Source organism: Dermacentor silvarum, chromosome 4, assembly GCF_013339745.2.
Source record: "Dermacentor silvarum isolate Dsil-2018 chromosome 4, BIME_Dsil_1.4, whole genome shotgun sequence".
NCBI lineage: Eukaryota > Metazoa > Arthropoda > Arachnida > Ixodida > Ixodidae > Dermacentor > Dermacentor silvarum.
Window position 1 is genome coordinate 38,818,007 of NC_051157.2, and position 7,710 is coordinate 38,825,716.

Sequence of the window (7,710 nt, forward strand, 5' to 3'; positions counted from 1 at the left end):
GTACCTTTTGCTATTAATGCCTACCAGGAAGGCGGCTAGAAACTCGCGTAAAGGCAAACAGCTCGTCAAAATCACAGTGAAGCCATTTTTTATATTTTTCTGCTCTTTATAAGCTTTCATTTTTCCGATTTTGTGGGTTTTAATTCAGTTAAAAGTTAATTATTTCAATCGTTAACATTTAGTTGCGCCCTCTTCAGAGTGACGCCTCCTCAAAAAGTGCGCGCCAACTTCGAGTTTGTGAGTGTGTACACGTACACGCTACAAGCAATTTTCAGCGCATCTACAAGCAGTTTTCAGGGGCAGTTTTTAGCGCATCTCCTCTCGGCCAAACTCATGTTAATACAGTTTGTTCCAAAATGTTATGCACCCCAAGCGTGTTATGGTGCACAGCTCTTAGGCATCCGTTCTTTCGGCGAGCGTCGGTGGCGTAACCGAGCGAACGAGCACAGCGAAAGAGGAAAGCGAACGCGGAGGATGAAAGACGCGAGGAGGAAAGAGGAGAGGAAGGTGCAGCGGAAGCATGTGACGGAAAGCGGAGGAGGGTATGGCGAAAGCGTGAGAAGAAAAGCGTAGTGCGGCGACGATGACTACGAGATGGCGGCAGAGTAGCGCGCGTCGTCTGGTAGGTCTGTCGGCGACGGCTGCTGTGAATCGCGACCACGCACCTCCCACGCGCTGCCTCTCGCGATCTCCAGATTACCGAGTTGGTCGGGCCACATTCGCTCTGTTTGCAACGTGCCGCACTGAGACAGATTGTACGCACCACCCAATATATAGCGAAATGAAAACACGAATAGAGCTGCACTCTAATTTCGCATTAGGGAGTATCGTAATCGTCGGTGAATATTTGTTTATTTTATTTATTCTTTTAAAATTTTTAATGGATTACTCATGAATTACGGTACGAAGTCTCAATTCCTGTAGAGCGCAGCAAATAAGTAATTACATCAGGGCTGTACCCAGGCATTACTTTCGGGAGGTGTTTTGCGTGGGGACAACTGCGGCCATTTCGAACTATTGCTATTCGCTTATTTTCGCGTCTGAATCATGTACAGCTCTGACATATGACATAATCAAAACATATATGTATACCATACTGACATTTACATATAAGACATAGAAGTTGTGATGAGGAGTATATCGCCACCGCGATAATTTCGAGAGGTGTAAGGACTCCCTAACACTCCCCCTTGTTATGGGCCTGACTCATCATCATCAGCAGCAGCCTATTTTTATGCCCACTGCAGGACGAAGGCCTATCCCTGCGATCTCCAGTTACCCCTGCCTTGCGCTAGCTGATTCCAATTTCTACCTGCAAATTTCCTAATTTCATCACCCCACCTAATTTCCTGCCGTCCTCGACTGCGCTTCCCTTCTCTTGGCACCAATTCTGTAATTCTAATAGTCCATGTGTTATCTACCCTACGCATTACATGGCCTGCCCAGCTCCATTTTTTTCTCTTAATGTCAATTAGAATATCATTTATCCCGTTTGCTCTCTGATCCACACCGTTCTCTTCCTATCTCTTAACGTTACACCTAACCTTTTTTCGTTCCATCGCTCTTTGTGCTGGTTCCTTAACTTGCTTCTCGAGCTTCTTTGTTAACCTCCAAGTTTCTGCCCCATATGTTAGCACCGGTAGAATGCAATTATTGCACAATTTTCTTTTCAACGACAGTGGTTATGAGGCAGGATTTGTTAATGCCCGCCGTATGCACTCTCATCCACTTTTATTCTTCTGTAAATTTCCTTCTCATGATCAGGGTCCACTGTGAGTAATTCACGTAGATAAACGTACTCCTTTACAGACTCTAGAGGCTGACTGGCTGATCCTGAATTCTTGTTCCCTTTACAGGCTATTGAACATTATCTTTGTCTTCTGCATATTAATCTTCAACCCCACTCTTACACTTTCTCGGTTAAGGTCCTCAATCATTTGTTGTAATTCGTCCCCATTGTTGCTGAACAGGACAATGTTATCTGCAAACTGAAGGTTGCTGAGATATTCGCCGTTGATCCTCACTCCTAAGCCTTCCCAGTCTAATAGCTTGAATATTTCTTCTAAGCATGCAGTGAATAGTATTGGAGATATTGTGTCTCCTTGTCTGACCCCTTTCTTGATAGGTAACTTTCGACTTTTCTTGTGGAGAACCAAGCTAGCTGTGGACGCTTTGTAGATATTTGCTAATATACTCACGTATGCCTCTTGAACTCCTTGATTGGGCCTTGAATCACGTCACATTTATTGCGACCAGTTCAAAAAGTGCGCGAGGAGCAGCGTGGCTTCAGACCTGAAGCAGGATGCTAGTTACATCACGAAAACCAGGCTGTCGAAACGAACAAAATACCGATTCGGTTAGGGTTCGGTTACAGCGTGCTCCGACTTTGTTCCGGTTTAGTTGCGGTTCGAATAAATAAAAAAATTATAATGGTTTTTACATGGATATCAATGAAGTTTTATGTTTTACCGCTAAAGCAGCCATACGCAAAACAGGGTCACCGTCCAGTATCGAATGGAATGTCGACTGCTTCCAATCTCCAGAAAAGTGAAATGAAAAATTAAGCGGACCCCGTTCGGCAGCAGAAGGCTTGTTTACATTATTTGATACATGTACACCGTGATACAGCACAGTCACATCTGGTGCATGATGACACTGAATTAATTTTTAAAAAAAGGGAGCAGGAGACCCAAATGCATCTAGTAGAGTATGTAGCACTAAATGAAAGAGCAAGGGGCGTATACAGCGCTGCGCATCGTTCTGAAGAAATCCAGACATGATGAGATTGGTAAAATAATCGTGCTTGAATTGCATAAATATTAGGAATACATAAATTACAACTCTAAACTTCTGGTCTGCAGCAAACAAAGAAGCCAGCAAGTGACATTTTGCTCGGTGTTCTACTCTTTTTGCTTAAATAAAAGCAGGTGAGGACACCGACGCTTCTGAACCATGAACAAGAACAGTTTGTGCTAAACATCACGACGATATTTCTTACTCAACTGCATGTGGTGCAGTGTCTTGCGCTGGCCAAGCGGGGATAAAAAAAAAAAAAATCAGAATCGCGCATATTGTGCTCAAGGAATAATCTGCAGCTATCGAAGCACTTTGTACTCTGCTTTGAGGCGCCAAAAGTGCTCTGTGCACTGTAAAATAATTTACACCCCTAAAAGTAAAAAAGGGTGTAAATGTGTTTATAACTCACACCCTTAGGGTGTGATTTATATAAGTAACACCCTAAGGGTGTGAGTTATAGACACATTTACACCCTTTTTCACTTTTAGGGGTGTAAATTATTTTACAGTGTATATAGCGCGTAACAAATGCCCATTTCCCGCACTATCGTTTACAACCGTTGTATACCGCGCACTGAGAAGGTGACAGCGTTCATTAGCGACCGCATGGTGTTAGTCTTACAAGAAGCCGTGCTGATGATCTAGTTGGTATTCCCATTTCCTCTTCTCGAGGACGCCGTATTTTTTGCGCTTCTTGTGTCCTGGCGTGTGCGCTTGGGGTATCGGTAATATTATATAGCGAGCTGACCTGAAGGCTGAAGTGGGAGCATCAACAGAAGTGGTGATTCTGTGGTGCCCCTGAAAAAAAAAAAAAAACGTTTTGGCGGCGGAACACAACAGCCGCGGCCGCGTTCATAAGTGAAAGCGTCTCTGTCGAGGTGGCCGTATATACCAGCACGTATATCTATCGTCTATATCCCCAATCTCGCATTTAATGAAACTCGTGAGTCGTAACAATCGCGTGGGGGGCGCCGACTAAAAAGTAATTATTGTTGGGAAATTGATTATGTATTGAGCACCCGTTTGCACCCTAAACTCTTGAACTGTTTCGTGCCGAACCGGTAACAGTTATTAATTTTTTTTCGGTTTGGGTTCGGTTCGGGTCCGGGCACGTTCTAAGAATAGTGGTTCGGGTTCGGGTTCAGTTTCTAAACTAAAATTTCGGTTCATGAACGGTTTTCGGTTCGGGTTCGGGTTCGGTTCGACGCCCTGGTTATAACATAAACTCGTAGTCATTTTAAAGTCGCTGCCACGTAAGTTATCCTTTTCATCAAAAGTTATTTCTTCGCTGCCATTAGGGCGTTGGCAATTTTAATTTCCAGTCTGTTATGGCGGAGTTCACCTCGCCACACCTCCGCTCCCTCAGACCTATTCTTGAAGCGCCTACGCGGCAAGTGGCGCTTGGCACTTGGCGCAAATCTTCATCATCGAGATCCATTTGTTGCGAATGTCCATAAATGTCCAGTGAAGGGAACGAGTTGATAGCAGGTATGATCGAGGCCGTTCAGCATTCATATTTTTGCAGAAGCAGTGCCTCGCGAAGTGTCGTTCTTCAGCAAAACTACCCTGGTGGCTCAGTGGCTATCCGAACAAACATTTTGCCCCCATCCTGCTCCTCGATAGGCTCCTGTGCGGCTATATCCTTGCTGCTCCCTCAGGCTATATGCGTTCACAGACGCGTTCGTTACGTGATTATATAGACCTGCATAAAACTACGTCTATATAACTGTCGCCAATTTACTAGGGGCCCATGTATACGTGCTCGTATCCTCTTGGCTTGAGTGTGATGACACCCACGAAGACCAGTGGGCAAGAATGACAACGCAGGTCACCCTAACAACCGAAGCTTTATTTCCCGTTCGCCTATATAAACCTGGCTCATAAACAAGAGAGGGAAAAAAGGAAAAGAAAAAGGCAGGCAGAGAAGTGAACAACGGAAGCGACACGTATCTTTCTTAGCTCCATCAATGGAAAATACTTTTCAGACTTTAAGACCCTCCAAAATGTTTATTCTCAGATGTATCCGCAATGGTTATCATGAATTGATCACCAGATCTGCGTGATACAAGCGCTTCTTCAAACTTTGACGTGCATTGACTTGTTCGCACAGCTTGGGAACGCATGCACTCACGAGCGGAAAAGACTATACTTTTACCTCGGCTGTTGCGCCAACTTTCTACATTGACGGAATTAATGGATGTAAGGAATGACCGACACGTTTCCTTCCTTGTTACGTGTAACAGTAAAGCCCCCTCCTGAACGACTTTTCATCCTTCCCAACATTCTTTTCTGACAATGAGGACAGAATTAACTCGAGGATAACCAGCTTCGATCATCTCAGTGTTGTACACATTCCCCTAAAACAGGAACGAAAGCTCATTCCTCGTTCCTTCCCAATCTTGAAACGAGTTCCCGTTACAAGTTCCTTTGATGCGAAAGGAACGAGCTCCAGTTACACTTGGAACATTGAAACGTGTCGTTACATTAACGTTACATTCGATTTTTTAATTAGAATATACTGTCGGATAATCCTGAGGCGAAATAAAGTGAGTAATTTAAAACTCACATCGTACTAGGTATATTTTACGAATTTGGACATCGCCGGCAGCAGATTATCGGGAAATGAAAAGAATCCAAAGAAATGCTCCTATAGACTAACTTTTTTCGGGAGCACCGGACACACTCCAAACATGTCTAACTGCAACTTTGGTGCTCGTCTAATACAAGTGCAATACATATGACACTTTCCATTTCGGTCTTCAAATTTGCAGTCAGGATACTGCACCTCAGATGTGAAAATAGAAAGTTACTTACATGCACCAATATAATTAAAGTTCTTCCGCAAGAAACCGCATCGAAAGGAACAATACATAGGCGTTTAATGAATGCTGATTCAATATTGCAGTATAGGAGTGGGAAAAAACATGTCCAGAATACATATTCGCAACTTAGTGAAGTTCCTTGTTTGAACTCAGGAAGAGTTGCATCTCGATGTTAGTGTCTGATCAGACGAACCCATTTTTTAGCCAGCACTTCGTTGGCAATGTTGAAGAGCCGTTCGGGGAAGGGAGCGTCACGTGACAATATTGAAGCGTAGTCATAAAAAAATATAACGGAGACCTTACGAAAAAAATGCACCATAGTCACGTGACAGGACAGCGGTAGTTCTTCGCGCTTGACGCGGTCAGCCATCCGCCCTGCATGATGTGCTGCGTACATGAATGCGTCTGTTCAATGCCGTGGAACGTTTACAGAAGGAACGCCGTTCCCTCTGTCGTTCCTTCGTAAACCTAACGAGTTACCGTTACAGTTCCACCGACCCTTAATTAATGTAACTGTGGCGTTCCACCGTTCTTCCCAATAGGAACTAGTTCCAGGAACGCCGTTTCGTACAACACTGGATAATATGAACGCACGGCCTGCTCTTCAAAACTGTAACATTTAGTTTTTAAGGAGCACCCGTATTCGCCTTGTCTTGATTGGTGAGAACGCAGCGAGAAAAGGCCAAGGGCCGAGAACACGCGAAACTGAAAGAGAAAGGAAAAATAACTGGTCTCTTGCATATCGAAACATTAGTCCTCGCGACCGAGCGTTACATTTTGGTGCAGAGTCAATTTTTAATACTATAGTACTTGGTGACTTTTTAAATAACGTAGGAACTTAAGAAATTATCCGCCCGCGTAATTGCTAGCACTGCTTTCCACTGAAGGTTAGAGCAGCAATGTGTTAATTCACTATTGCACAAGCCTTGTGCCTAAATGTACTGGTGAGGCTGCAGTACTCTTTGTAAAATATATATACTATATAAGCAGTGATTTTATAATACTTACATGACATCTTATATCATCGTTTCCTTGCACATAACCATAACATTAAACTTGTACAAATTGTAGGCAACTATAGAGTCAAATATTCTAGGCCCTTTACAGCGAAGTCTCATCACACCATCGTTAACGTTTGTGGTGTGTTTGGCACTTTTTGGCCATATATACTTGGTCCCTGCGCCTACAAACTTCATAAATCATCAACCGAGAACACCACATATACGGACAAGCGCTGACTTAAACCTGTGTTCTTAAAATTTATTACTGCAACTACGCTATATTATAGCGTAGTAGCAGTAATAGCGCAGCGTTAGCGAAAGGAAATGCGGGCAAGATAGATGACGATTATCGTTGTGGGACAAGAAGCCCCAAAGTGTGCAAACCTTTTTGTGAATGCGTCTATATTCGTAGTTGTATTCACAGGCGGAGGAAAAATCCGCTTACATGCGGCCTATATACATGCGGTACATGCTGCGCCGTCAAACAACGGCCGCAATAACCTGCTACGCATGCGCAGCCAAGATACCGTATTTTATGACAACACATTTAATTTTGCCTTCTTTTGGCCATTCATCCTTAGCTCTCACAAAGCCGCGTCGTCATTATCGCAGGCACCGGGCACTCGATAAGCGCGACGAATACCGATACAGTCCGATACAGTCCACGTATCGGAGGCTATCAGAATAAGTAAATTCTGGGGTTTAACGTGCCAATGAGCCACGATCTGATTCTGACGCACGCCATAGTAAGGGACTCCGGATTAATTTCGAATACCCATGGGGTTCTTTAACGTGCACCCAATGCACATATAGCACACGAGCGTTTTTGAATTTCGCCCCCATCGAAATGCGGCCGCCGCGGCTGGGATTCGAACGCGCGACCTTGTACTTAGCAGCGCGACACCACGGTGCTAATGCACTGCGGCGGGTGACGCCCGTCACTGGACGCCCCGAACGAAAAAAAAAAAGAAAAGAAAAGAAAAGAAAAGAAAGAAAAAGAAAGGTAAGGAAAAAAAATGCTTTTCGTTGTTCTTAAGCTTACGCTTCAGTTCGGCGACGGGCACGAAATCCGAGGTTTTCAGCATTCCGCCT